Source organism: Cuculus canorus, chromosome Z, assembly GCF_017976375.1.
Source record: "Cuculus canorus isolate bCucCan1 chromosome Z, bCucCan1.pri, whole genome shotgun sequence".
Taxonomy (NCBI): Eukaryota; Metazoa; Chordata; class Aves; order Cuculiformes; family Cuculidae; genus Cuculus; species Cuculus canorus.
The window spans coordinates 32,846,838-32,861,991 of NC_071441.1; positions in this window are offsets into that span (position 1 = coordinate 32,846,838).

The following is a 15,154-nucleotide window of genomic DNA, read 5'->3' on the forward strand; positions in this document are numbered from 1 at the left end:
CAAATCACTGAAAAATTGTCTCAAACTGTTTTCTTGTCATGATCCTGAAGTCAACTCCTCCATGCTCTAACAAAAAAATAGCTCAAATTCTGAAGACAGTGTGAGATCAAAGGCACAGCTCTCATTACACTTCTTCATGCCCATTGGAAGCTCCAGTAGCTGACAAATACCTCTCACTAAGAAGGACACATAGAAGATAGAGTCCTGTACCTATGTAAAAATATTTAGATTTTTGACAGTGTAGATAGAAGTGGGGCAAAATTTTCAAATGTGTATGGCTTCAACTTGACATGTTCAACATGGACATAAGGAGCTGGTTATACTGCAAACACCACTTCCTGACTGTCTGCATGTTTAGCTCCTAAGTAACTTTAAATTTTGTTTTTTAAGAACTAACTCTAACATCATAGCTCTATTTGAATCTGTGCCAAATTCCCATTAACTTCCACAATCCCAGGATTTAATCTTAAATCCATATTCAAGCATCTAAATAAGTAGTCTGGGTTTTTTCAATATTTGAATCCACAACTGCTTTCATATTTAGGTAGCTATGGGTCCTGGAGCCAAAGTGTAGATTTTAAAGTTTGATCTCTGACACGTATTTATACAAGTCTTGCCTCTAAACTTACACATGGTCCTTCTCATTGAAGTAGTCACTTTAGAAATACAGAATACCCCAGTGTAGACTAGCAACTTTTAAAAAATAGAATAGGCTCCAAATGCCATGTGTTGGACTCCTGGAAACACCATTCTTCTGAGGGATAATATATGATAGAGATGAATATGTGCTGCAGCAACTCTGCACCTGCAGAGCCTTTTAAAGGTCCATTTTAGAGGTTTGCAAATTTGAGTTGACTTCAGTGTAGGATGGACAGGGAAGAATAATGACATGTCTGAGTGTGCAAGTATAAGAAACTCATCATCAGAATGGCCTAAGTGTTACAGGCCAGATTTGAAAACATGTAGGCACTATTGTATCTAAATCTGGGGCAGCATAGGACGAACTGCATTTGCAGCTCACATCACTCCTTTCCTAGACAGTAAAACACTACTACAATTAAAACAACAACAACAACAAAAAAAAACCCAATGGAACACTTGAAACAATCACGATACTCTAGTAAATGGCTATTGACATTTGCAAACAATGTGGTTTTTTAATAATTGATTTTGAAAATTGTTATTGGTCTGAAACATCCATTGCAGTTTCTGCCCAGATCAATTTTTACAACTGAAATTATTCCTGACCTGCAGAGCTTATAACAAGACCGTTGACAGATCCTAAGCAGTAGCCATATGACTAGCTTCTACTACAAAGGAAAGTATAAAACTCCTGGTATCACTGCATTTTCCTTTGTTTATTTACAGTGTTCTACAAACAAAAACCCAAAAAACCTGCTAAAGCTAAGTTCATTACTGTTGGTTTTCTCCTGCAGAGCATTAATAGGTTTTAGAAATTAAATTATTTTATTAATTTTATTAAGCCAAAGGAAAATCCTACAGTTCCATGAATAATTCACATTAACAATGTATCTTCAAAAGTTATATGTAAAACATTGTTATACTTCAAGAAGTCCCTCACAGTCCAACATATATTTAGTTTTCAATAATATTGATTTATAGTTTTATAAAGCAAAATAATAAATATAATAAATTGCCCCTATATTTCCTGTTCTCAGTCACTATAAAATAACTGCTGTAGTTTTACATTTCCAGTGTGAAATATTAAATACATAAATCAAAACAAGATTATTTTTCATCTGGTGCTGGAAAAGGGTTTCTGAAACTGACAAATTCATTTCAGCTAAAACGAATGTTTTAGGAAAGGGATTTTTACTGAGTCTATAACAGCTCTAAAAGAAATGAAATTTTGCAGTCTAATATCCTGCTTTTGTTAACTTCCTTGTGACAGGTGTTGAATTTTGCAAATACAAAGGCAGCTGCAATTTTCTTGGAAGCATTATCTTGTTCTCCTATCCAGTAGTCTTTTCTCTTTTTCTGCTCTAAGATTGGTCTCTTCATGGTACACAGCCGCATTGCTGCTAGACTAACCTTAGTTGAAAATCTTGGTAGGAGCTGTTAATATACACAAATATATGTAAGTATTTATGTAGGTAGGTATGTAATCATTCCTAAAAATAATTGCTCACCAAGGATATTAGGAATCTATAAGAACTATTCAAGATATGCAGTTTCTAATGTATAAAGAAGATTCAGTTGTTTTTACACATTTGCTGTGTCAGGTAGAAGCGTCATTGAAAGCTAGAAATACTGTTTTGCATTCTTGATTTTAAAAAGTAAATCTAATTATAAGTAATCATTATAATATTTAAATACTTTTCAGCTTTTAGAGTGCTTAAACATTCAACCAGAAAAAAAACTTGCAAAAGGAGTGATGACACCTGAATACTAAAGAATTTCAAGGTGAGTGAGTGAATAGGCAGGGAAGAAAAATTGAGTCTACTTGAGGGTGTGCATAAGACCATTCTGGAACCATAGCATCGGATAAACGCTATCCCCAAGGCTTTGCTTGAAACCTGGGATAGATCAAATTTTGACAGTTTTTTCATTTGTGTTGAATTCTGTTTGTGGTCCACACACGAAATTTGCATTTTAAGACATCTTTAGGTATAGTAAAAATACACTAAAATTACACTCCAGCAACATTGTATGGAAGAAGCCTATCAAATAGCACCTTTTAGAGCCATGTGCTTACTTTTCTTTACAAAAGATAATACTGAATTTTCCTTATCTCACATATTAAAAAAGTATTTGAATGAATACAAAGAATAGAAGTTCATGAAAGAAAGTCTCTGGCATGGAACAAATAGATGTTTCAGCTTGGACTGATTTTGTGTGTTTTGGCGTTTTTTTTGCCTGATTTATTTAATTTTAAGAACCAATTAAAAAGCTGAAGATCATCTAACTTAATGTGGCAGAGTATATCACACCCCTGTGATAAGTTCATGATCTATCACACGGCTGACCATTGTCATGGCCTAGAACAAGTCTTACGAGGAGCAGCTGAGAGAGCTGGAGTTGTTTAGCCTGGAGAAGAGGAGGCTGAAGGGAGACCTTATTACTCTCTACAACTACCTCAAAAGAGGTTGTGGAGAGGAGGGAGCTGGCCTCTTCTCCCAAGTGACTTGGGATAGGGCAAGGGGGAATGGCCTCAAGCTCCGCCAGGTGAGGTTCAGTCTGGACGTCAGGAAAAAATTTTTCACAGAAAGGATCATTGGGAAATGGCAGAGGCTGCCCAGGGAAGTGGTTGAGTCACCTTCCCTGGAGGTGTTTAAGGGACGGGTGAATGAGGTGCTGAGGGGTATGGTTTAGGGATTGTTAGGAATGGTTGGATGACCCAGTGGGTCTTTTCCAACCTACTCGTTCTATGATTCTATGATTCTATGATTCTATGATTCTATGATTCTATGATAGGCTGGTTAATAGTTTCCTGCAGGATGACAGTACACACAGGGAAGTCTTCCAAGCACATTTTTTAATTTAAATTTATCACTGCTAAGAAGATAGTGCTAGGAAAAAAATTATGAATTGATAAGAAAAGAAAATTTTGCTAATGAATTTGCTCCTTGAGGAAGCACTATTATAAGCATTAATATGAATGTCTCTTCACATTAAAATTATTTCTGTTATTGTATTTTACTTCCTCAGTCTTCATTTTGTAGGTTTGTTTCAACAGTTCTGCTCCTAGCTGCATTCAAATTCTCATAGAATCATAGAATCACTTAGCTGGAAAGGACCCACTGGGTCATCGAGTCCAACCATTCCTAATACTTCCTAAACCATACCCCTCAGCACCTCGTCCACCCGTCCCTTAAACACCTCCAGGGAAGGTGACTCAACCATCTCCCTGGGCAGCCTATTCCAGTGCCCAATGACACTCTCCATGAATTTTTTTTCCTAATGTCAAGTATTTCTCGTCACAATTGCAAATAAATCTTACATAAAATTAACCTGCATTTGCAAAATTTTAGTATTGAGAGCGCAGGTTATTCTCTTCCAGTTAGAATCACTGGAAGACAGAGGTAACTGGATATCACAAATTAATTAAATTCAGACAGCCAGGAACTTCATTAGTGGTACTTTTAATTCTCTGTGTTGATTCAGAACCAAATCACAGATCTTTTTGTAGCTCTCATTCAGACAAAAATCCAATCAGATAACAATTAATTTTATTTTCTCAAGACCTAAGGAAGGGCTTAAATTTGTCGTGTTGTGGTTTCAGTCCTTCAGCCAAAACCTTACACTGGAAAGCCAATGAATTTTTATACCATCCATTTATTTTCAGATGAGTTTGATTTGACAAGAGAGATGGTATGAAATTTGGACTAAAACATAAAGAGCAAGGAATTCTGGCTGAGAAGTTTCTTTGTTCATAAATATTCCACCACTATTTTAAATTTTTTATTTTTCTGGAATAAAAGTGTTCAGGAAACCATGAGTAGGTTGCTTGCAGAAAGGATTAAATGAACAGCTAATAGAAAACTGTGACCAGGTAGAAAAAAAAAAGGATCTTAGGTGTTAACAATGGCAAATCCATCTTAAGCTAATACAAAATGACACAGCCATTAACTTCAGTTATGCAGTCTTGGAGTCTTGCTGAATGTTTCAATAGAGTCAGTGATACTGCAGTGGCTGAAAAAAGACAGATGTTCACTGCCAGGTAAGGAAGAGACAGGGCGTGTAAATGACCCAAGAATCCAGTCTTTGACTGTCTTGGATTTCTCCGCATGCCATAAACTCTATCCATTGCCTGTCATTTCCCAGCGGTCCAGCCCTAAATTAACATGACAGTTTCTTTCCATTTTATTTTACAGAAAGCCTACCTCTGTTAGTCAGTAGTTACCTAATATAGAGGACCAAGTAAATGCATTGACAAAGAATCACAGATTTCTAATATCTAAAATAAGTTGTTCCATTGTTTGCTCTACATTCCCTTCTGAGCTCAAGTTATACTCAATCTCTACAAAATTTGTCAGATCAGCAATTGTGTGAGAGGACTTCTAAAAGTATATTGAACATTAATTCATATGCACAGCTAACCAACAGTCCTTGTTTTGTTTGCCTTTAACCATTTGCAATTTAATATTGTATGACTACAGTGCATTGTGTGATTAGAAAAATATGTATATATTATGCATATACACAGACTCAACACAAGCAACCACAAGAAAAAATAATTATTGCAACATGCTGTTTCATCCAAATGTTTTAGAAACTCAACAAAGTTTTAATTCTTTTCTTTTTTAACGTGGTTTCAACTGCCGTCTTCTGCTAACTTTAAAGAAGAAAAGGAAAAATGAACAGCAATTCTCTTCTGCATATGTAAAAGGTTGTTTAGGTATCAAACCCTCTCCACAATGTAATTAACTTGATCAGGCTTAAGTCCAACAGGATGAATTGCTTTTAAAAATTACTGTATACCTCTAAGGGTCACTTAAAATGTTTCTCTGCATATTTGCCAGATTTTGCTTTTCAGCTTAATGAGTAAGTCTTTATATATTTAAATATTGAGTTCTTACCAGTATTTTATCTAGCCAGTACTTCCTCAAATAACAGGAAGACATTAAAATTTAAAGTAGAATAAAGCTGACAAAGAAAAGACAACACTAAGAACACATTATGCAATGAATATCAGTCAAAGTCACAAAACTGGGAGTCAGATTTAGTTTCTCTCAAGCCCAGGAGATGATAATTTACAAATAGGTGAGGTGGACTTCAGGTGTAAAGAACTTAAGTAAAAACAGAAAAATTAACATGCTGATTGTTGGGAACATGCAGAGTTGCTGCAGGATTATTTTTTTCTTTTTTTTGTGCTGCAGCATGTCTATGTCGAAGTACTTGCAGTGAGAAAAAGACTAATAGACTAAGTACAAAATAAAGGTTATGATAAATTGGAAGTGAGAAAGTGAATGAAGATAAGGACAGTAGGTTAAGAGCACTGTATGAGTAGCTGTAAAACAGGAGGTCATCACTTATCTAGAGAAAGAGAAAACTGAAGCTGACTACAGGATAACTTCACAAGGGGAGAAATGCCAATGAAGGAGTTCCAGAAGTTGTACCCCTCCCCTAGGGCAGGCTGCCAACCCCAAACTCTCCAAAAGCTTTAATCCACCATGCAGACGGAGTTCTGTGTTTCTCACAATAGCCATATCTTGTTAGACATTTAGGTCACAAAGCTAATAACCTTTTTTAAAATGGCAGGAATCAAGATGATATGGAAAAAGGCAGGTGCAATCCAGATGTAAGGAAAAAGGATTCATTGCATCATGTGGAATAGTGCCATGTGTCTTGACAAGTGGCTTTGGTGAAGAGTGACCAAAACTTATTTACTCTCACGTGTAAATATTTTGAATTTGTGACTAAGGTAGATAGATAAATAGACAGGCAGACAGAGAGACAGACAGATAACATCAAGAAATCCATTACTAATATAAAAACACTCAAAGAAGAAAATCAAATTTCTATGATTCTACTTTGCCTGCTAATAAAATCTTTATAGGGTTTGTGCCTGTAAGTAAGGTTCAGAGCTGATTACTCATTAGGTATCTGTATAAAGGTGGTTTTTTTCCTGATTTCCAGTGATTCAGCTGTGAGTTACAGTCCATACAAGAACCGCCAGCATCCAAGTGCACTGCTTTCACTTCAAGAAGTATGATAATATCCTCAACAAAGTGCTATACCATATGACTGTCTCTAGTCCTAAAATAAAGTTTTTAAAATAATAATGTCCTTATTTCAATGATCAGATGTTTTAAAAATAATAGGCCTAAATGTGAAGACCAAGGGCATCTAGCTCCAAAAGGAGTGCCAGCTGAGTGAGGCTATTTGAAAGGGCTCCAAAGACCTGACTCAGTTACTCTCACTTAGATGTCTGGTGCCACGTCAGACGTGATGTTGTATCTTGCTTGGCCTCCATCTGTCTCTCCAGCAGTCTGTAGACCTCTTCATGTGTTAAATCTACTGCTTCGGGCAGATGTCTTAGATACTTTAGGGTGTCTAAATACTTACGCTTACACAGCACAATCAACCCCCAGATTTTCAACTTCATTCATCTAAGAGTGCAATATGGCACCAAGGCATAAAGTACACGCAGCTAAATGAGAGCTGCAGCTATGCATTAGCTTCGCTGTCCAAAATCCCATTATAGTCAATAAGCATCTAGTCAGCAGAGTCTAGAAAACCATACACACACTTCAAAGTAGACATCTACATTAAGTCTGCTGTAGAAAAGCTACTGCAGATACCTAAAGACAGATATTTAGATCAGTGTATTAATCCTTTTCTTAATATCTGAAGAAAAAGATGCAAAGACAGCAAAAGCTAATGTACAGGAACCATACAAAACTAACTCTTAAGAATCCAGAGTGCATAACAGAAGTAGAGTGTGTACAACACCAAATGAATAATTTTCAACAAGAAAATCTTAAATGTTGCAAGCTTGCGGAAGTAAACAGAACAAAAAGTGCGCTAGTGGAGAACAAAAAAGGCAAGAACAAAAAGCATAGTCTGATACAGATCAAGTTCTCAAGATGCTTTTCAGCTTTTTCAGTTTGTGAACCAAATTTAGACAGAAACCTAAAACCTTAATGAGGTGAAATACTTTAAGCATTAAAAACACAGATCTAAAGGGCTGTGAAGATTTTAAATTAGCAAGTGAGCATCACACTAGTCTAGGCAACACAATGAATCATCATGAATCACCTGGCACAAACTGCAACTCAACTTCAAAGCAAAAATTAGTGGCTTGGACTTTTGGGTGGAGGAGCCATAAAATACTAGCATCAGCTTTTGTATGTAGGAAGCTCATTATCTAAAGCTAACCCTGCCCATCATCTTGCATTACAAGTCTAGGGACTCTTCTTGCAACTCACCATCTTTTCCTACTCTTTCTTTCAATGTAAATCCAGACACAACACTAAAATATGTGAACACAGTTCATCTCTGTGCAGAAGTCTTTCCCTTTCTATTTGCTCTACTTTCTGCAGCAGCTTTCTGAAAATTCCTGTTTTCAGGCACAGCCCTCCTAGTGCTTCTGAAAGCATTCTCAAGGCATTTGACGAAACTTTCCTAGGATATTTCTCTCCTTCCTGCTCTCTTCAGTCCTCTCAGCATTTTAAATTGTAAGCAACTGAAGTTAGTTCAACAGATTGGCTCAGTTGGAGTCTATGAAAAGTGGGCACTTCGTGGAAAGCTGCAGGATCCATCCACCTCTCCTGCACCTTGCTCTTCTACTCACTCTGCAAAGTAGATGCAAAAGAACAAGCTTTTCTTCCTCTGACTGTATCTTTCTGGACATCCAGTACTGAAACCAGGCTGGACACACAGCATAAAACCCAGAAGCAACACAACTGATTTTAAAATTATTCTTCAAGAGTCAGAAAGCTAAACTTATGTGTATGACCAGGCCTTTTCCAGAATCCTGGCCTGTGTAGGATGAATGCTAGGTGTGGTCATAACCACTTCATACTGTTAGAGCAATGTATTCAAGCCTTCAGTATAGATGACAATCAGATTCAGGAACTCTGTCCTGTACAACTCAGCTGTGGAGATGTCTGCACTCACTAAGACTTAACTAGGAGTGAAAGTGGACTGAGACAATACCCCCCAACTTAAAGAGAACTAATTAAAAAATGAAATTCAAAATAAATCAGCTAACTAATCTTAGAAGACAGAAAAGCTTAGCCGACGCAGGAGAAGTAGTCCAACTACTGCCATCCTCCCTCCTAGGGATAAAGGAGGGCATCTGTGAAAAGTCCTCCTTTCAGTTTCTCCAGAGTGGCAAGCACAGGAATCAAGAAGACATTATTCACATTCCACCCTTTGTATCTGAGGAAAAAAAACTTCGTGGGAAGAGTAATATGACTGAGAAAAAACACCAACCTTTGGGATCAGATTTGGTGATGAATTATAACCACCTGTTTGTTGGAGATGTTCTGGATCCCTGGATCCCCGTGTACATGGGAAGTTAGCTGTGTTTCTCTGTTTTACAGACAGAAAGATTCCAAACAAATCTCTTGTCTCAGGATACCTTCCAGCAATGGAGAGGAAAATATATACAGACTTCTTGTAGCTTGAGTATACCCTAAGCTGCCCTTTCACACATTAAGTAAATTCGGACCTTTGATGGTCAGTGCTGGTGCCGCCACCCAATTAGTGCCCTTGTTGTAAGAGTTCTCAGATGTGTGGGTGCTCTGTAATAATTTCATTTGAATATTATTAATGTTATTTACCTTCTAGCTCAAGTTATTCCTTTGTGTTGCTTTGTACAGTCAGACAGTTGACACCCTAGTTGTGGCTAAACTTCACATGGTAGGTGAAGTGATTCACACATATATATTAAGTCTCTAAAAACACTTAGGGATCCTACAGAATAAAAGACACATTTAGAAATGCAAGTCATCATTATCATCAATAAATTGGATGGTGGAGACAAAACCCAGGTTCAGAGCCATGAACATTTTATTAGTCTCACTTATGTCTAAAAATAAGGGAGGTATAAACCACAGTGCTCATGAAATTCTTCAAGCTGATTTTAATAACAGTCATTATGCCAGAAAATGAAACTTCTCCTTGTCTTAGAGATGAACTGGGAAGAAAGAAAAAAAGTGAAGTAACTCCTGCAGCACCTTTGTACCCTTCTAGAATTGCTGTTCATCATTCTTTCTTTCTTTCACCACTTCCCTGGCTCCTTTTGTGCAAAAGGTACCACCATGTAATGAAATAATTAGGGCCTGACAGTTTAAATGTGCTATTCTGTTCCTTTCAAGCAAAATTGCCAGCCTTCAAGACAAACTATATCCACCACTTTACTATCAGCACAGTCATTGTTATACTGGATAAACTGCCCTAAAAATAAAAGCCATTCTGTACTTGCAGCTTCATCAAGTCAGGTCATGTCAGCCCCGCAGCATAGACAGCACTGTACTAATTTTATTATTCTATTTTAAACATGGCCTCCTTAGATCTTTCAGTGTGTCCTACATAACAATGCAGAATTGACACGTTGTACTCAAGTTCCTACTCCCAATCACTTGCAATTTCTGAATATCCCACCCAGTCAGTAACTTTGCTCTCCAAAACAATGATGAAGTGGTCACATTTAGCTTAATGTTACCAGATGTGCATTGCTTGGCTGTTCAGGGGTCATGATCAAATCAAAATTATTGTCTGAAAGATTGTGCTAACAATTTAGTGCCCTGGGCACTATATTTCAGAAAGAGCTTCACCCCCAAAGTCAGCTGACCTAGATTTTACAAGGCATGAACACAGTTGCAGCAGGAGGGTATCATCCTGAATTACCTCAGAGATACTAATGTCTAGAAGTCTCCCTCATGATTGTCACCTCTCAGAGACAAAACAAGAAGTCTCATATCCTTTTGGTACATGTGAGTAATTTGGTCCCCAATAGGTGTCTTTCTGCAACACTGAGGTCACCCAAGCTGTCTAAGAGCTATGCCAGCACAAGAAACAAGAAACAGAGAAAGCCTATATTTTTCAAGGCAAATTGAAGGAACTCCATTGGCACACAGATTTACACCAGGCTATGGCTCTTAGATTACCTTTCATATTTGGGTTTTTTACTCCAGCTGACACTGTGGAGGTACATGCATTGCAGGGCAGCCTTTTAAAACAAAGAGCTGAACAAGAAAGTACTTGTCTTTCCCTTACAACTATTCCTCACAGAAATGAAAATAAAAAGCTGATTTTACCTAACCCCCAAACTTTTTAAAATTCCTACCCTACACCTGCAGTTTGGGATTTAGCAGTTAGCCAAGTGTTGACTAGAAACATGAAGATGTTTCAAGGCAAATGAAAGATACTGCAATTGGTACCATGGAGGTCATTTTAGAACATAATGAGAATCCCTTCACTGTTCAGCATGTGCATGGTAAAACACTACACATTCATATGTAAGAAGAAGGTAAGGAAGAGGAACTAGGATGCTGTCAGCAATTTGGCTTAGAAAGTTCCTTAGATGTTCAAATTGTCAGTTTTTTCATAAGCAATGTCATATTCCCAAAAGTCAGACAGGCGCCTCTTTTAGGATCTTTAGGCTAAAACTCTGGACAGCAAGCAGCTCTCAATACCCTATCACAGTATGCCCCCAAATACCCACACTCTTCTCTTATGATATTGGCCTGGTAAATATCATCCCAGGGAAGTTTTGCACAAGATAATGAGATCATAGGAGCCACCAAGTTCTTAGAAACCTCTGGTGCTTGCTGCACTGTACTCCTTCAGCTAACCCCCAACTCAGATTATTCAAATCTGACAGTGTGCTCCATAATTTTTCTTTTTTTCCATTTTGCCCAATTATGTCTTGGGTTTGCAAGAGCTTGGGTTTTCTTTTTTCACTTCTTTTATTATTTTGGGTTTCAGTCAGGAAGGAAGGAAAGTTGGCTCAATATCTGAATACACATTAGACATTATTACTTAATGTATCTCTCCACATACCTCATTAGATAAGAAAATAGTACTGAGACAGGACTTAGAGGTAGATATCATCTCCTTGTCTGCTTGACTACTTCCAGAAAAATTTCCTAGAATCATAGAATGGTTTAGGTCAGAAGGGACCTTAAAAATCATCTGGTTCCAGCCAGTGGAAGGTACACCTCCCACTATATCAGGCTGACCAAGGCCCCATCCAACCTGGCCTTGAACACTTGTGGGAGGGGGCACCCACAACTTCCCTGGGCAACCTGTTCCAGTGCCTCAAAACCCTCATTGTGAAGAGTTTCTTCCTAATGTTTAATATAAATCTTCACCATTCCACTTTAAAGACACCTCCCCCTCTTGTCCTACCACTACATGCACTTGTAAAAAGTTCCTCCCCAGCCTTCTTGTAGGCTCCCTTCAAGCACTAGAAGGTGCCTATAAGGTCTCCCCAGAGCCTTCTCTTCTCCAGGCTGAACAACCTCAACTCTCTCAGCCTGTCCCCAGAGCAGAGGTTCTCCAGCCCTCTCATCATCTTCGTAGCACTCCTCTGGACCAGTTCCAACAGTTCCGTACCCTTCTTATGTTGGGGATTCCAGAACTGGACACAATACTCCAGGTGGGGTCTCATGAGAGCAGCGCAGAAGGAGAGAATCACCTCTCTCGACCCGCTGGCCACGCATCTTTTGATGCAGCCCAGGATACGATTGGTCTTCTGAGCTGCAACCATGAGTTACCGGTGCACGTTGAGCTTTCACGAAGCAGCACTCCCAAGTCCATCTTTACAGGGTTGCTTCAATCATGCCATCTCTGATCCCGTATTGAAATCAAGGATTGCCACAACCCAGGTATAGGACCTTGCATTCGGCATTGTTGAGCCTCATGAGGTTCTCAGAGGCCCATTTCTCTAGCTTGTCCAGGTCCCTCTGGATGACATCCCATACTTCTGGTGTGCTGACCGCACCACTCACCTTGGTGTCATCTGCAAACTTGCTGAGAGTGCACTCAACCTTGCTATCTATATAATTGACGAAAATATTCAGCACTGATTCCAGTACAGATCCCTGAGGGACACTACTTGTCACAGATCTAAGCACTAAAGTATAGTTTTATATATTTTTATATATATATATATATAAAAAATATATATATACACACACACCTTAGTTCACTTAAATGATCATCTGACACAGTAGGATGATGACCTACAAGAAACCTTGTTCATTTTCATTCCAAGGTCTTTTCTGCCAGAACAGAACTAGCTTATTCCAAGAACAGCAGACTGTAGAGAACAAGGCCGTGTCTTTATAGAAATACTATGTTGTGTAAAACATTGAATCTCACTGTGAACAGGACAGTTTCAGGCATAAGTATGTCTATGTGAACACAGCAGCCTGTCCGACACATTTGGCTCCTGAATTTTTTTTTTTTTTTGCTAACCTAGCACAACTAAGTCGTTGCCATTATCCCAGTTGGCCAGATGGCACAGAGCCCAGTATCATACCTCACAAATACATCCAAGGGACCAGCGGTAATTTGCCAGATACTGAACTGAAATCTGAAAAAACAGGTACATCCTACACATTTATCTCAGTTTGTTGTTCTGTCTGCTTTTATTTTGTATTGTCTGTCTGTTTCTTGCATGACCAAGTGTCACAGAGAACAAAGGACGAGAGGCCCAAGGCCTATCTTTACCAGACACGGTCTGAAAGACTTACTGCCTCCTGAATGTTTCTCTCCATAGGAAGCAACCCTGATGTGTTCTCATGCTTTTGGGCAGATAAAACTGAAAGCTTCACACTTGTGTCACTAAAATTTTCTCAACTTTACTTCTGAGAAAAATGGAGAAAAGACGTACCAAAAACTTCTCAGAAACACTTTTGCAGCTTCTACTTTAACACATTTTATAGGCAGGCAGAAGGATGCTGAAGAGCAGCAAGATATGGAGATGCTAATAAATGTATTTGTTTGAAACACGTATTAAAAGCTGGGCTCAAGCTGAACACATGAAACAGTGAAAGTTTCACACAATTCAATTCAATAAAAAATTACTTTAATCTGTCTCACCAACACGTTCATGCTTCATGTCCTGACAGACAGGGATGTCCCCCTGTCAAGGCTTTTGGAATTTGAAGCTTCCACTCGTGGCCTCTGAGAATTTTGTTCTGGCAATTACTGTCCAGCCATCTTTGCTGATGGAAGCTTCAAAACTGTTGCTAAGTAGCAATCCTATTAGAAAGCTAAGACCTATTTGTATTGTGAGAGATTTAATCCTCCCAAAATAAAAAATGCAGTGAAATGACCTTTTCTTATGTTTGTTCTGCTGCAGCAGAGTGTTCATATAGCAATTTTCAAGCCCTGTAGCTGACTGTTTCTGCAGGACATTGGCATTCAGTGCCGCCTTTGTTTCTAGATGAATATGTAAAACCAGAAGTGTCATGTTGTTTGAACAGATTTCTGGCCAGCCTTAAATTAGAACTGGAGTGTGCACACATAGTAGGCTATTTCAAACTATCAGTCACTCTAAAGGTTTGCTTTGTTTAGTTAAGAGGCAAAAAACAAGAGTTGGTGAGGCTAATTCTTGGGAGTCTGGTATTATCATATCAAACAGTGCTCTAAACTTGCAACAACCCAAGATCTCTTCATCTGGCTTGTGCTTTTGGAACAAACAGAGCATGACTTAGATTTGGTTTTCATACACTTCATTAACTCCAGCCAAAAGGAAAAATAAAAAGAAATCCCGAGATTGTTATGACATGGCTATAAATACAGACAGTGAATTGTAACAGTAAAATATGTTATGTAAATTACAGCTGATTTTAAAATAGTCCAATCTAACTGCCTACAGAGAGAGCAAAGAACTATATCACTATTCAGACTTTTAGTTCATTTTTTACCCCTTCAAACCATTCCCATTATTCCAAATTTTTAGTTTTAACAGCCACTGAAAAAGGATAGATATTGCCACGTAAAGACAGAAGTGGGCAGATCTGTAAAGCACTCCTAGTTACAGAATTTTTCTAATTAACATTTCTTACTTGCTTCAGGTGGTTAGCAGGTGATTGCTTCTCCTCATGAACATAGAGCTGTTGGTATCTGCTCCTTCCTGTAATATTAGACAGAGAGATTTACAAAGATGCCATTTGGCAGACTATTTTCGAGAGATTTGTTTTAAGATGAGTGTTTCTGGAGTGCTAGGCATCACAAGTGGTTTTAACTTCCCAGCTGTGTTTCTCAGCAGATGGAGCTGGCAAAAGCTGCATGTGATGTGACAGCAAAGAATTAAGTTTGAAATGACACTTAAAGAAAAGCTTTGAAGAAGAAAACAAGGTCACTATCCATCTGACAGAAATCACACTGGGTAAACAAATTTAGTGAGAGGTCAATGAATTCTCATTAAGAAAAAAACCCTAGCTCTTTGGACTGGCAAAAGACAGTGCCTAGTAGCCATTTAAAGAGATCCAACTACTTGTTACTGTCCTTTGCTAGCTGTGTCTGTCCTCTACTCCACGTAACTTATATCTAACAAAGAGAGCTTCCCGATTTGGGGAACATCTACCCACCAGAAAAAATTCTCTATCCTTCTCTCCACCCTCACAGAAGTCTGGCCAAGGCAGAATTAATTGCTATATATAAAGACATTCAAGGAAGCAAAACTGGGTAGAGGAAGGGAAAAATGTGTATTAAAGACCTTTTTGGG